Raw genomic sequence first — 17065 nt, 5'->3', positions numbered from 1 at the left:
TTCAATGGAACCATTGTGATTGGATGTCTGTGAAACGTTTTCAAGAAAAACTCAGAAAAGTCCAGTTGTTTTAGACTTAATTCTACTAGATACTGTATATCATGACCTGGATGAATGAGAATCTTCATAGACACCTCTACAAGTACAAATGACTGTATCTTGCTACTGAATGCATATACCTGTATTGTTCTTTATTATGGAAACTTCGCAATAAAAATTTGTAAGTTACAAAAAAAAAAAAAAGGTTGGGGACCCCTGTGTATGTGGCACACCAAATTCCCTAAAAAAAGTGGAGTGGTGCAGGTGGTCACATATATAAATATTCTGAATATAGCTGTTTTTACTCATTCTTGTCTGCTTAAGACCCCATTAAGCAAAATACATAAGCATTAAACTTGCAAGTTGCAATTGTAAACCAAACCAAAAGTATTTTTGTATTTTTTTGTAACTACAGGAAACTCATTGCCCTGTCAAAAATGAGGTGCGATGCTATTCTATTTGTCAGACCTTCAGCCAACCAACAATAGGGTTTGTATAGAGGCCCATGCAGCCCCCTGGCTTAATTCTGATCAACGCTTCAGTTCATTATTCCAGCCAACACAATTTGTGGATGAATAGAAGTTCCCACATTCAACAAGCAACTAAGTCTCCAAGTTGACTAAGTCTGCAGGGAATACCATTTACCAAATAAAATATTTAACAAACATAACCTATATATGTAAACGTGCAGTTATCTTTTTCAAGAAAAATGATTGGGAAATCCTGTTTACTCAAATATTTAGCAACTGGACTAAAAAAATTTTACCAAAAACTCAATGACAATGCACTTAAAAATTCTGCACTAAGCAGATAAGGTGAAGTTCATGAAATTTTAAAGCAGAACATTTTTTTGTTACCATTAGTTCTTCTCAAAGCTTGCATATGTTGCTTAGCGAAAACATGACCATTATCTTACCACTTCTTACTGGGGATTACTACTCACATTAACCAGTGTTAGATTGATGTTTATTGCATGTGTGCAGAAACAAGCCTTTGAGTTATTGCCCACGTCACCATTCTTTTGCGCTCATCCTAATCTATAACATGCCATTAATAAGGAAAATGCAAGCATTATTGCACTCCAAATAAAATACAATTTGTGTTTAAACGTAAATAAGATGGTCCATGGGATTCCCACACAATTAACTAGAAAAAGAAATATAAGACAGATTGAGAGAATTATGCAATATACAGTATAAGCAAATTTCATTCTATATTGCATGGACTTTCGTATGTATGTTTTCTTAGATTTATAAATACTAGACTTTATTGTAGTGTATGCTTTATATACATATGCAGCTTTGATTTGGAATTGTATATTGTAACTATATAACTTCAGTTTAAATGCTGTAATATCTAGGGCTAGTCTTGCTATTGCTACTCTGTGAGGTATAATTATAAAGGAGCATAAAATATTGCTAAAAAATGGTTTAAATGTGGTATAAATGAAACGGCATATATTTAGAAGCACTATGGCCTATTTACCAATGGCTTGGGCCCTTGTATCAATTTTGCGCTAATTGCAGGAAGAACTTGCGTAAGTGGCATTGGCCTGGGCATTCTGCCTTTTGTAAATTTCAAAAGATTAACATTTTTGGGAGAGGTGTAGGAGTCAACTTTGTCTGGTTAAATGCAGTGTTTCCAAACACAGTCAATAACCTATATACAAGGAATCAAAATTCTTTGTACATTCTAGGAGTTCAATAAAATTCACCTCTTAGTACAACAAGCAGGACAAGAGGGGACGTGGCCAACTGTCTACCAAGATGGACGCTTAGCTTAGAAGCTGCAATATAGCTCAATGCACAAGTGAGGATAACTCCTTCAAAAATGGGGAAGCAGGGCAAAAATAGAGAGCCCCAGAGAGAGGAAACCAAGGGGAACAAACTTACTGAATCGCAAAAGTTTTTAAAGAAATTTCTGATGACAGCGGAGCAGGACAGTGATGCGCACAAGGCTGGCTCTGAGACGGGTAGGCCCGAAGGAAGAGATGCGGAATCCGAGTGCGACTCTGTAAACATGGAACAAGGTACTCTTACTTATCTTAAATCATTATCTACAAAGAAAGACTTCCTAGACTTATCCACGCAGATTAATGCAACGCAAACTCCCTGTTCGCGGGCGACTAATCTCCCCGAGTTGCCTACCCCTGCCATCCCACCGGCGAACATGTAAGTCGCCGGCGGGATGGCAGACACGGCGGCGCGATTTCAGGAAATTGCCGAAAAAGACTCGCGAGTCTTTTTCGGCGATTTGCGCGAAATCGCGCCGCCGTGGTTGGCCTAATATTGGCCAGACATTGAAAACAGGTCGGAGTCAGTGGAAACAACTGGCTCATTACTGATGGTAACGGAAACAGAAAGTAGAGCAATACAACTACTAACCCGTAGAATCGAAGACCTTGATAATCAAGGCAGACGATGCAACCTCAGAATAAGGGGCCTTCCAGAGTCCATTGACCAGCCGATCCTGAAACAGACGGTACAAACTGTGTTTAAAGAGATATTAGGCCAGACATTGAAAACAGGTCGGAGTCAGTGGAAACAACTGGCTCATTACTGATGGTAACGGAAACGGAAAGTAGAGCAATACAACTACTTACCCGTAGAATCGAAGACCTTGATAATCGAGGCAGACGATGCAACCTCAGAATAAGGGACCTTCCAGAGTCCATTGACCAGCCGATCCTGAAACAGACGGTACAAACTGTGTTTAAAGAGATATTAGGCCAGACATTGAAAACAGGTCGGAGTCAGTGGAAACAACTGGCTCATTACTGATGGTAACGGAAACGGAAAGTAGAGCAATACAACTACTTACCCGTAGAATTAAAGACCTTGATAATCGAGGCAGACGAGGCAACCTCAGTATAAGGGGCCTTCCAGAGTCCATTGACCAGCCGATCCTGAAACAGACGGTACAAACTGTGTTTAAAGAGATATTAGGCCAGACATTGAAAACAGGTTGGAGTCAGTGGAAACAACTGGCTCATTACTGATGGTAACGGAAACGGAAAGTAGAGCAATACAACTACTTACCCGTAGAATCGAAGACCTTGATAATCGAGGCAGACAATGCAACCTCAGAATAAGGGGCCTTCCAGAGTCCATTGACCAGCCGATCCTGAAACAGACGGTACAAACTGTGTTTAAAGAGATATTAGGCCAACCACATACAAGTGAAATACAAATTGAAAGGGTACATAGAGCAACCGAGAGATCTTATTTGCTGTCTATTAAGCTTTGTAAAAAAGGAAGAAATACTAACAAAAACATGAAAATACAGAGATTGCCATTTTGCAGGACCTATCTTGGTGTACTCTTCAACAAAGGAGATTACTAAAACCACTAACAGATATGCTTAAGGATAAAAGAATACAGTTCCGCTGGGGACTCCCATTTTCTATACAAGCCAAAACAGAAGGGAAATCCCATACACAAACAACGCCAGACGACATCCAACTATTTCTACAGGCCTGCAAGGCGGAAAAAATAGACCTTACGGAATGGGTTAAATTTGTCAAACTACCCAAACCTACCCCACTGCAATACAAAGAGACGTGGGCCGAGATCTCAACACTTAAGACAAAACGGAGAAAGGTGAAACTAACACCTGAAAAACCCACACCCCAAGAACGAGCTAAGGAAAATGGATGAGACAGAACCACCCCACATCATTTGATATAAATAGAAAATATCCTCACAAGCAAAACTAACCTGATGTCTAAAATTTTCGGAGCTAACACGGAAATTTGGTACAACACACACCCCCCCCCCCACACTCATGGGCAAGACAAACAATTTGTCTGGAAAAATTTGCCTGAGAGCAATGAGCCTATTAGAAAACATGATAATAAATGTAATACTTCTTAATGATGATTTGGTTTTTGTTAGGTAATAAGTTCAAAGTTGAATGTTTTACAAATGATTACTTTGACTATGTATATTGCTTTCTTAACTCTGGTCTATAACATATGACATTTCATATAAGCTGTTGTGAGTAAAATGTAAAAGTAAAAAAACACCTATACTTACCAATAACTAACGATGGGTAGCAAACTAAAAGTGATCTCCCTGAATGTTAATGTCCCTGAAAAGAGAAACCAAATAGTAATCATAATGAGAAAAGATAAAGGGGACATAATTTTACTGCAAGAAACCCACTTTAAAGGCAACCCACAACCAATGCATAAGATAGGAACCTATTCCCAATGGTATTATAGTAACAACCCAGAACAAAAATGAAAGGGGTAGCATTATGTAAAAACCTAGATTTTAAATTGAAAAGCACCCTGTGTGACCCAAACAGAAGATATTTATTCATTAAAGGGCTTCTTTATCACACACCCTGTACCATAGGATGTATATATCTGCTTAATACTAATCAACCCCTTTTTCTGAATAAACTAGCAAATAAAATAGCTGAATTTATTAAAGGACTGCTAATTATAGGAGGGGATCTAAACCTCCCTCTAGACCCTCAAAAAGACACCTCCAAAGGTCATACTATACTCTCACCCCCCAAGCTAAGACTCCCCACAAAAACCTTACAATCACTAAGGTTAATAGACACCTGGAGATTTCGTAATCCTATCTCAAAACAATACACAAACAAGCAGGGCAAGTTGCAACTTGCTTTCTACCTATCCTTTTTTACTTTGCACCTTGCTTCATATTTAATAATTGTTGTACTGCCTGGCACTCTAAAATTGACATACTGTATATTGAAAGGCAATGGGATCTGGCACCCATGAAAACTCTACCCTATCCCTGAAAAAAATCTAATCACTTTTTAACCTTCTCCTACAAGTTATATAGAACATAGTACAAAGGAAGTGATTGGGCAGCTTTAGGCCACCATGGGAACTGAGCATCTACCAATATTGTCCCTATTAAATTCTGCCAGTGATTACAGTGTAATAATGACAATCAAACATTGCACTATAATCTCAATATGTTATATAACATCCAGATTACTACTGCAGTGCTAGTAGAATTTTCACTGGGCGACCCACTGTATTAATTTTGAGTTGCCTACTTTAGAAAAATAAGGGGTTGTGAAGGAGTCCATTTGAGAAAAGGTTTCCATAGTTTTTAATATGTGTTCTATAGAGTCTACTAAAAACTGATTGCATACTCATGATGACATCACATCAGGGTCCTTAAAGAGGCAACATCATGCCTTTGTAATACTTTTATACATTAAATCTCATGCCCACATGTATAACTATATGTCTGTATTCTTGTTTGGTGAGCTTGATTTATGTAAATTGTTTACTGCTGTGTTCTTCTCTTATGAAAATGTATGTTATTTGTCATTCAAACTGGGCCCTACACTGGGCTGTCAACCCCGGGGGACTATCTGCTGGGGTACTGTTACAGCACGCCACTGATACGGTGTGGGCATGTGTTATGTGACGTCATGCTACATGTGCACAGTGTGTGTGACGTCACGGAATGCTCACCGCACAAGCATTTGTGAGGAATTTATACGTATGAGGAGACAGGGGGGAGGATTTCTCTGAGACTACCAGCTTGACAGCTCTGCCTTACAGTATCTGCACAGCAGCCTTCATTGCAGCAAAGAGTTTATTTGTTATAATGCTAACTGACATTATACATAGTCAAAATAAATTTAAATTTATCATAGCTATACATTAAGGGAGCCATTTACTAAAGGTCGGATTTTTTTTTTTCTTATTCAGGTTTTTTAGCATTAAGTCGCTGAAGAAAACAAACTGTGGGAAAACTGTGGGACAAAAAGGTTAAAAATCTGAATCTGACTATTGGCCAGCTAAAACTTGTTGAGATAATGTAGAAGTCAATGGCAGATTTCCCTTCCATAGAGGATCCTTCTTTGCTTCGAAACTTCCAAGGTTTTCAGATTTTTGACGATTTTTGCACTTCAGACTTTTTAGTAAATGTCAGACATTTGTGGAAATTAATTCATTTGAATTTTTAAAAAGAAAAAAATAAGAAAAGTTGGAGTTAGTAAATCTGCCTCTAAAGGTCAGTTTTATAAAAATTGAGCTTGCAACAGAAAGATTCACCCACTTTCTATTTATTCATATGGGATTTTTACAAGCATATACAGTATATATCAAATGGTAAATTATTTTTTAAAATTTTTTTAATCTTACAGTCCCTTTTTTCCTCTTTATAAAAAAACTGCAATAAGCAAAAGGTATATATTTTTCCCATTTTATTCTTTTTTTATTTTGCTTTTTATCATTCTCAAAGAAGCAAATTTAATGGAGAAGTAAAGTCATTTTGGCATTTTACTGCCAATAGATTTGCCACATTAGTGCCACCTAGAACACTATATTTATTCTGCACCCAACACTTCCACAAATGTATGTTAGGTTGTGCTCTTCATTATTATGTATTTTTAATGGGCCAAAACAATTTTCTGTATTTATTTAGCCCAAAACATACTTTTTTTATACAAAAAATCCAGCGTTCATCTGATCAAGGAATGCAGGCATGTTCTTCAAAAGTGTTTTTTTTATTTATTACTTTTTTTTTTAATTTAAAATTTTTGCTCAATTAAACAACCCACTAGTGCAATTTTCTGTCTGCCGTTAAGGACTACTGAACATAGGAATGAGTAAAAAGTCGGTGAATTTTTCTGTGGTGAGCTAAAATCTCACATTTTTATAAATCTGCCTCTGTGATTTAGGGCTCATTTATAACCACAACAATAGTGGGCTGCAAAAAAGGACGTAGGCGAATCCATTACCAGCGAAAATTTTGCTCAATAGTTTTGACGGATTTGCAATGGGCACCCCACGCACCCACAATTATGCTGGGATTCTGGGAATAAATTGCTGCACTGTGGATAAAAAAATATTGCCGATCTGAATTGCACTTTGCACACTGCAGTGAATTTGCAAACGATCCTTTATGATTTTTTACCTAAAATAGTTGGTGGGTGTGTACATGATTTACCAATACAGGCACATATAAGTATCTGGTAAAAAATGTGCAAGTTGAATTTACACATTTCTTATGACAATGTGTCTCTGAATTGTAAATTGCACTGGATTCACCAATACAGGGACATATACAGTGGCTTGCAAAAGTATTCGGCCCCATTGAACTTTTCCACATTTTGTCACATTACAGTCACAAACATGAATCAATTTTATTGGAATTCCACGTGAAAGACCAAAGTGGTGTACACGTGAGAAGTGGAACGAAAATCATACATGATTCCAAACATATTTAACAAATAAATAACTGCAAAGTGGGTTGTGCGTAATTATTCAGCCCCCTTTGGTCTGAGTGCAGTCAGTTGCCCATAGACATTGCCCGATGAGTGCTAATGACTAAATAGAGTGCACCTGTGTGTAATCTAATGTCAGTACAAATACAGCTGCTCTGTGACAGCCTCAGAGGTTGTCTAAGAGAATATTGGGAGCAACAACACCATGAAGTCCAAAGAACACACCAGACAGGTCAGGGATAAAGTTATTGAGAAATTTAAAGTAGGCTTAGGCTACAAAAAGATTTCCAAAGCCTTGAACATCCCACGGAGCACTGTTCAAGCGATCATTCAGAAATGGAAGGAGTATGGCACAACTGTAAACCTACCAAGACAAGGCCGTCCCCCTAAACTCACAGGCCGAACAAGGAGAGCGCTGATCAGAAATGCAGCCAAGAGGCCCATGGTGACTCTGGATGAGCTGCAGAGATCTACAGCTCAGGTGGGGGAATCTGTCCATAGGACAACTATTAGTCGTGCACTGCACAAAGTTGGCCTTTATGGAAGAGTGGCAAGAAGAAAGCCATTGTTAACAGAAAACCATAAGAAGTCTCGTTTGTATGTATGTGTGGCGGAAAACTAACACTGCACATCACTCTGAACACACCATCCCCACTGTCAAATATGGTGGTGGCAGCATCATGCTCTGGGGGTGTTTCTCTTCAGCAGGGACAGGGAAGCTGGTCAGAGTTGATGGGAAGATGGATGGAGCCAAATACAGGGCAATCTTGGAAGAAAACCTCTTAAAACAAAACATATCCATGAATTAGAATGGCCCAGTCAAAGTCTAGATCTAAATCCAATCGAGAATCTGTGGCAAGATCTGAAAACTGCTGTTCACAAACGCTGTCCATCTAATCTGACTGAGCTAGAGCTGTTTTGCAAAGAAGAATGGGCAAGGATTTCAGTCTCTAGATGTGCAAAGCTGGTAGAGACATACCCTAAAAGACTGGCAGCTGTAATTGCAGCGAAAGGTGGTTCTACAAAGTATTGACTCAGGGGGCTGAATAATTACGCACACCCCACTTTGCAGTTATTTATTTGTAAAAAATGTTTGGAATCATGGATGATTTTTGTTCCACTTCTCACGTGTACACCACTTTGTATTGGTCTTTCACGTGGAATTCCAATAAAATTGATTCATGTTTGTGGCTTTAATGTGGCAAAATGTGGAAAAGTTCAATGGGGCCGAATACTTTTGCAAGCCACTGTTAGGGGCTGATTTACTTACCCACGAACGGGTCGAATGGAGTCCGATTGCGTTTTTTTCGTAATGATCGGTACTTTGCGATTTTTTCGTATGTTTTGCGATTTTTTCGGATTCTGTACGAATTTTTCGTTACCAATACGATTTTTGCGTAAAAACGCGAGTTTTCCTATCCATTACGAAAGTTGCGTAAAAAGTTGCGCATTTTGCGTAGCGTTAAAACTTACGCGAAAAGTTGCGCATTTTTCGCGTAAGTTTTAACGCTACGAAAAATGCGCAACTTTTTACGCAACTTTCGTAATGGATACGAAAAACTCGCGTTTTTACGCAAAAATCGTATTGGTAACGAAAAATTCGTACAGAATCCGAAAAACATACGAAAAAGTCGCAAAATGTTCGTTTTCAAGTCGGAACTTTTCCAATTCGGGTCGGATTCGTGGGTTAGTAAATCAGCCCCTAAGTGTCTGTTTGGTAAAAAAAAAAAAACTCAAAGGTTGAATTTACACATTTTTCGTGACAATGTGTCTCTGAATCACTTATTGACAGAGAAAATAAAATGTTGAACTGCTGCATTACTATTCAGAAAAGCAAGCGTGTGGAGGGCAGGGAAATTCTCTTAGCTTGAAAATAGTGGTAAATGCAGGATTGTCTTAGAAATTGCCTGACACAACAGGAATGCTAGAGTTGCATTTTTTAGCATGTTATTTTGTATACTACAATCAACACAGAAAGAAAGAGATAAATCCTTTGAAATTAGAATGTAGCATGGTTGGTAAGCTCATTCACACCATCTTGTGGCAAAAACTAAGAATACCAAATAATTAAAGAGTTTCCCTTGTGACTGGGAAGGAAATTCTGACTGCCAAAGGTTTAGGGTGAATGAAGCAAAAGGACAGTTGTGCACAACACTATTTTTATTTATTAGGTGGGGTTGCAGTGGGGCTGTGACTACAAAATTCAAACAAACAGAAACAAGAGATTCTTGCTGATATAGTTTATCCATAAAGCTCCTAAAAATACCCCCTTTTAAATAAAAAAAGAGATTGTTTTACCATCAAGGGCAGAACTGCCCTTGGCCATGGGAGATACCATGATGTATGCTATGCCAGTGTGTGGGGGGTAGAGCAAATTTTACAATATAGTTAAACTGGCTACCTATATCACTGTCATCCCTGGTCCAGCTAATTCTACACTCACTTTCATTTAATTTAATTCCTTAATTGAAGTAGTAAGGGGGTGGAAAAGGGTGTTAGTTTAATTTTAGGGTAATTTCTAGCTGTGGCCACAAGATGGATCATGTAAAAAGGTTCTAGTTGTAATTACAATATAGGGGCTTCTAGAAGGAACTAGAGGGAGTTAGTGAGAGGGAGAGTCCCAGAGGGAGGCGTTAAAAAAGGGTATAAAAGGAGGGGAGTGGCAGAGCAAGAAATAGGCACATGCAGGAAGTCATCTGACCGACAGAAGGGACTGAAACAGAAAGAGGTAGGCAAACTAGCTAGAGAGGGCCTAGCTTGTGTTTTAGCACACTGTAGGCATATGAGGAAGCCCAGGTTAGTGAGAATGGGCAGCTTCACCAAGGAGTGAGTGGGAGTAGCTCTCTGTGCCTGTGGTTGAAGTGCTCTATTGGTGTGAACTTTTGTGAAGAAAGAAATAAAGTGTTGATTGTTACAACTTCCTGGTGTAGGTGATGTGATTAAAGGGTAATTACTGCCTACAAAGTGATATGCCCATACTTATCCAGGAGGCACCTACTCTCAATGGTATTTTATTAAAGAAAAACATATTTTTAAAACGCATCAGTTAATAGTTCTCCTGCAGCAGAATCTCGTATTGAAATCCACTTTTCAGACCCTGCTCCAGTGTAAAGACTCTGTGGCTTCTCGTTACTTCCTTAAGTGCAGGCTAAGAGAACTCTGGCTTGATAAATCTATCAGCCGATTAAACTTGCCACTGACACCAGTATAATCAAGGAGGTTTATGCATTTCATTTAAAAAATGCTTGAGCTGATGAATTATACTCTAGCGTTTAGGCCACTGGTGTCAGAATCCCTTCAGATTAAAGGGGGTTTGCCAGGGATCAGGCAAAATACATTAACAGCCACATTACATATGTCATGATTTTTATGGTGTTGTTTTTGTTAGTAAATTACTTTGCTACCACAGGCAACTTATCTCCCTGAAATGCCCTCCCACTGGCAAAAATGTGAATTGCCAGTGGTAAGGCATGCACATTGCTAAGTAGCCCAAACATTCCTTGTGAAGTGATGCATATGCCTTCCCACCGGCAATTTACATTATTGCAATCTCCTGTGGGCCATAAGCCTTAGGGCTCTGGCACACGGGGAGATTAGTCGCCCGCGGCTGAGAATATTAAAAAATAAATGTCACAGTAGTTTGTAAATACTCCCTCCCCCATAAGTAGAAGAGGCAAACAACCTTTGATATGGTCTGTATTCCAATGTTTCTGTTCTCTGTTCTCTGTCACTGGGTGATATATTTTCTAGGTAATATTAAGAACATTTGAAAAATGCGGGACTCAATATTAAATTTTTATTTGACCCCAAGTTTATGCATCATTGTGGATTCTTGAGCCATGTTGTGGCAATTATAAAATGCTTGGGTCTGCCTTCAGCTGTTATGTATTCCTTTTTCTAAAATTTTGAGTCAAGCGTCAAATGTCTCTTTAGAAGTGTTGATAAGGACAGCCCACCAAACTGTGACAGTATTGTAGCCACATACAGAGGCTAAATGGAAGCAGGAGCAGCTGCTACAACTGAATGGCAATGCAGCTGCTCAAGTGTTGTTGGTTCATGTGGTTTAGCACTATAGTACGATAAAGATATGTGTATATTGTACATAGGTTACAATTACCAAACAAGTTTTTTCACCAAAACAAGAATCCATGCTTGCCTGATTATTTTAAACTGCTTTCATTTATCATTTTCAAGAAAATAGAGAAGTATATAAAGTAGTAGAAAAAAGGAAATAGGGAAGAGGTTCTCATCTTATTTGCCTTACTGAGGTCATTAATTAAGCATTTTGAAGTCTTAGTAATAGATCTCCTTCAGTTTCAATCCAAGTTTGCCATAGTTTATGAAATTTGTCTGGGCACCCTCTGGCTAGGTATATCATTTAATCAATTCAATATTTATATGAATATTTGTTAAGCACAAAATACTTGAATGTAAAACGTAAACATTTAAAAGCTTGTGAGTTACATAGACGTCAATCAGAGTTGTCCTAGAAAAAAATGTAAGCAATATTTTCGAGTTTTTCAAATTTTCCGGAGTTTCCCGACCCACTGAAAACGATGAGAATACGAATTTGATGCATTCAAAGACTTTTTTCATCATTTAATTCAAGAAAGTATTTTTACATTGTAGTTTTTTAAATGTTTTTAGGGTTTATTTCAATTCACAAATTTGAGGTTTTTATAAAAAGGCCTCTGTGTATCATAATGTAAAACTATTCACAACACATAATCAGCAATTTGATATGTAGGTAGAACAATGCAAGTATATGGTAACAAGGTAGAAACAAATCTGACAGGAAAATCTGTCTGAAGAATAAAAAAGGTAAGAACAATATTATGTGCCTGTGGGGTATTTTTTAAAAAAACTGAAAACTAATTTGCTTGTATAAGTATAGTATGAGGTTGCTTATCCATGTATATGCTTGTACAGGCATAAGGTTCCTTATCCAGAAACCCTTATATAAAACATACAGTGGTGTGAAAAACTACCCTTCCTGATTTCTTATTCTTTTGCATGTTTGTCACACAAAATGTTTCTGATTATCAAACACATTTAACTATTAGTCAAAGATAACACAAGTAAACACAAAATGCAGTTTTTAAATGAGGGTTTTTATTATTTAGGGAGAAAAAAAATCCAAACCTACATGGCTCTGTGTGAAAAAGTAATTGCCCCCTGAACCTAATAACTGGTTGGGCCACCCTTAGCAGCAATAACTGCAATCAAGCGTTTGCGATAACTTGCAACGAGTCTTTTACAGCGCTCTGGAGGAATTTTGGCCCACTCATCTTTGCAGAATTGTTGTAATTCAGCTTTATTTGAGGGTTTTCTAGCATGAACCGCCTTTTTAAGGTCATGCCACAACATCTCAATAGGATTCAGGTCAGGACTTTGACTAGGCCACTCCAAAGTCTTCATTTTGTTTTTCTTCAGCCATTCAGAGGTGGATTTGCTGGTGTGTTTTGGGTCATTGTCCTGCTGCAGCACCCAAGATCGCTTCAGCTTGAGTTGACGAACAGATGGCCGGACATTCTCCTTCAGGATTTTTTGGTAGACAGTAGAATTCATGGTTCCATCTATCACAGCAAGCCTTCCAGGTCCTGAAGCAGCAAAACAACCCCAGACCATCACACTACCACCACATTTTACTGTTGGTATGATGTTCTTTTTCTGAAATGCTGTGTTACTTTTACTCCAGATGTAACAGGACACGCACCTTCCAAAAAGTTCAACTTTTGTCTCGTCTGTCCACAAGGTATTTTCCCAAAAAAAAACGTAAACCTTCATTTAAAAACTGCATTTTGTGTTCAATTATGTTATCTTTGACTAATAGTTAACGGTTTTTGATGAGCAGAAACATTTAAGTGTGACAAACACGCAAAAGAATAAGAAATCAGGAAGGGGGCAAATAGTTTTTCACACCACTGTATGAATTGCAGGAAAGGAAGGCAAACTCCTACAGAAATTTAAGGGTGAACACAGATGGGGTGATTCGTTTTTGCAATTCTTAAAAAAAGTCCAGTCGCAGCGACTAATCACTGCAACTCTACCTCTGTTCAAAATACAAATTGCCATGTGCAAATTTTGCTACTGCGGTATAAGTCAACGGTACTTTAGCAGTTACAATTAGACGATGCAGCTGTTTTTTAAAAAAATCGCCCTTGAGCAAATAATTTTAGTTTTCACATATTTCCTTTTTGTTTACAAAAAATAAAACCAGTATTGTGTACCTGATAGGAACTAAGTTGCATTAATCTATATTGCTGTCAAAATCCTATTAGATTTTTTTGTAATGTTGAAATAATTTTTACCAGACTTTACTGACAATATGGCAATGCATAAACAGTATTATTTTATATATTATGTTTTCTTTGCTCCATTTCAGTTAGAGCTTTGAGGGTAGCACATACAAGATTGCTACTGAAGGGAGGTGACAGCCCAGAGGAATGAAAGCCACATTAGTGCTTATCCAAAAAAGAAAAAAATATATTTATGCAGACATGCTGACCTTCTTGATACCCTGTAAGCGTAATCTCTATTTGCTAGCTAGCTAGTGTCTAAAACCATATTTAAGCTGTACTTATTCCTTTTATTCCTGTATTTTACAACACCCAGATCTATAAAGACCATTGGTGTAGAATGAACTCTGGTTATTGCAGTATATACAGTTAACAGGGGTGTAATTATAGAGGGAAGAGATACTCCAACTACACTGGGATGGGGAGGGGGTTAATGGGGCCCAGGGGGGGAGTCACCAATAATCTGTTTCTAAATAAGTATGTGAAAATGTTTTTCCATATACATGTATTTTGTAAATTGTGTAACTACCCCACCATTTTGTATCTTTTATAGCAAATCCAGAAATTTGCAAGGAACCCCAGGAGAGGACACCTTGCAGGGACAAAGAAATAAAGTGGATAAAGACTTTTCACAACATCCAGATCAGAGGGTAGCAATTCATTCTCTCTTTCTCCCCCAAAAAAGAAAGAAATACTCAAGGGGAAGTAAAAGATGTTTAATTCTTTATTGAACAAAATTTCTGGAAAAGAGACTACAACAGTGAAACATTTGAATGAAACACATCTGATTTTTTTTGCAGGGCTAGTTCCAAGTTTAATGATGATCTCATAAGGTTTACTCTGACAGTGTAAGCTTAGCATGGGATTCTGGGAACTCTGTAATGGCTTCTCCCTCCTTCCACTGCAGTATTGTCCATGCCTGTAGTTTTCTACTGCCCAAGGGTGCAAATACTGGGCCTTGTTTGGTCCACAGTTATTGTTTTGACTTGTTTTCCGTCTCTTTTTTATGGTGCTCCAAACAGCTTCACAGTGGGCACTCATTGATTAATAGTTAGATGTTTTTTACCAACAGCCAATTACAGAGCTGATATAGTTGCCTGAAAACGCCTGCATTCAAGTTTTCGTATATAGGTTGCAGGACCAGTCACCCATACAGTCTGCCTTGAACAAGCTGCTCCATCAGATAGATAAAAACAGAATCTGGTTAATTGTAACAAATTTAGGGAGAAGGAACAGTACAAGTCAGTTACGGAGACTTATCGGACGCTGTGCCGGTTTGCCATTTAGTGCCATTTAACAGCTGCACTTTCCCATCTAAGTCCAGCACTACTTGGTTACATATTCAAACAAATTTATAGTGTAGCATTGGCAAAAAGATTGCTGAAATGTCACATATAGGCCAATAGGGGAAAGAGGGTAGGAAGTAATGCAAAGGTTGGGTAAAAGAAAAGGGTCTTATTTGGATAAAGAATTTCCAAATGATGACAGTAAAGCTTATTGTAGATATTGTAAAACAGAAATTCTGGTACATCATAATCACCTGTTGACTCACAGCAAAACTGAAAGCATCTAAAAATTATGTCTCCATTTTTAAATAGCAGCACACTTTTTGCCACTGGCATAAAAATGGTCAAATGTGACAACACAGTAAAAACAAGCAATTAAAAGTGGTAGCACGTGCCATTCTAGCACCAAAACAGATCAATTGGGTAGCTTGTTTACAGAAATATCTGAAAAGTCAATTAATTTACACAGAAACAAATGTAAAGCATTATTAAAACCAGTATCTACTTAAGAGGGCTCATTTACATCTGTCAGCCCAGTAAGCAAAGTGCAATTTCAGCACAATCGCCATGTTTTATCCCTACAATGCACTGTTTTTTTCTTATCCCCAGGTATTACTTGATTAATATGCCACAAGTATAAAGCTGAAAGAAACAGCAAATGGCACTCAGAGCTGCAAAAAGGGAATAAACCCTTAAAAAGTTTATTGCGGTGAGGCAAAAAGTATTCTGGAGTGCTAGGGTGTGCGGAAGAGGTCTCTCTTGTGCTTGTACAAGTATAAAGCTGGCCACACACGTGGCTAGCACGAAAGATCGTTCCAACCCTCCACTGACGTTCAGGGCTGAATCATCAGATATGGAGGTAGAAACAATAGGATTTCTACCTCCTTCTGCTGATTCAGCCCGCAGCTTATGCATTATGCATATGTGTGTGCCATCACATGCATGTTCATAATGAGGGAGCTTGGAAGCTCTCTCATTAAGGGAATGCAGCGGACATGCACCGGAACAGAGCTTCTACTCGCTACCATCAATTTTTTTCAACTGTATTGTTTCAGTTTGGGGGGGGAAAACAAATTACATAAAATGTGGGAAAAACATAAAATGGGCAGACAAAAAAAGGGTCTTCTTTGGATAAAGTCAATTAATTTACACAGAAACAAATGTAAAGCATTATTAAAACCAGTATCTGGCTCAGTTGTACACCAGGAACTTATAGAGGATATAGGGTCTGAGACATATTCTTTAGTAATAGGTAACAGTACTGATATTTTAACAGGGAAAGAACTTTGTATTGTTACTAGATACTACAGCAATATCTTGTAGCAATTCATTTTTTAGATTAGAAAAAAAACTGCATTGGACTTACAACAGATGTATGTAATACAATGTACAGGAAGCATCATTCTGTCCTCATTAAAGTCAAAGAACAATAAATGTGGGCAAAGCTCCTTTAAAGATCTTGCAACTTTCAGACCCCAGGTATTTATCTATTAGTGCTTGTATGAATGGGGTGCTTTATCAGCACAACAAACTGACACTTCACTTCCAATTGTCTAAAGACAATAACAGAAACTACAATGTTAAACTACTCTATCAATTGTACACAGATTGCGTCAACAAATCTATTGATTTTGCAACCCATCCTTGCCAAGAACCCAACAGAATTAATAAGATATTTGAACTTTAGGATGCAGATATCCTTTAAAGCTTCTTGATAAATTGGTGTTAATTTATCACACTTCTTCAGCGAAAATTTCAACTTACTGGAGTTGATTCAATAAGATTGTCTTCCATTTTTGCTTGTGATTCAAAAGAACAGGTGCAATCACTTGCCTATTTTTGAAATTGATTTTGGATGAAAATTTTAAATGTAAATCAATAGAGTTGATCTTCTGCCGCTCTGTTTAGACAAAATCAAAGTCAGCTGTAAAGATTACCCGTTTAAGTTTAAGAAACAGGTTAGACAAAGACTTCAGTCTAATATAGAGTTGCTTCAATCACATATTTTAAGCCACTCTGTTGTACTTGGGCTTAATAAGCCACAGTTTACAAGCCTTTCATTTTTACCTTTACAGAGTGGTGATTTTTAGCACAAAAATGCATATGCATGTGTTTTGGTGCCAAAATCCATTACGTGTGGTTATACACAGGCTGAAAAACTGTCAAGACACAATGGGCCCGATTCACTAAAGTCCGAAATAAGGAGTGCTATTTATA

At 37.8% G+C, this 17065-nt stretch overlaps 1 long non-coding RNA gene across 1 annotated transcript; it reads left to right on the top strand.

Annotated features, from left to right (window-relative positions):
• The first annotated feature begins 9947 nt into the window (after positions 1-9947).
• LOC116411496 lies at positions 9948-17065 on the top strand. Its single transcript, XR_004223142.1, has 3 exons — positions 9948-9991; positions 13649-13785; positions 14116-17065. It is a non-coding gene; the product is annotated as an uncharacterized LOC116411496 (long non-coding RNA).

Source organism: Xenopus tropicalis, chromosome 6, assembly GCF_000004195.4.
Source record: "Xenopus tropicalis strain Nigerian chromosome 6, UCB_Xtro_10.0, whole genome shotgun sequence".
Lineage (NCBI taxonomy): Eukaryota > Metazoa > Chordata > Amphibia > Anura > Pipidae > Xenopus > Xenopus tropicalis.
Note: the sequence above shows the minus strand (reverse complement) of the source record. Positions and strands in the feature narration are given on the sequence as shown.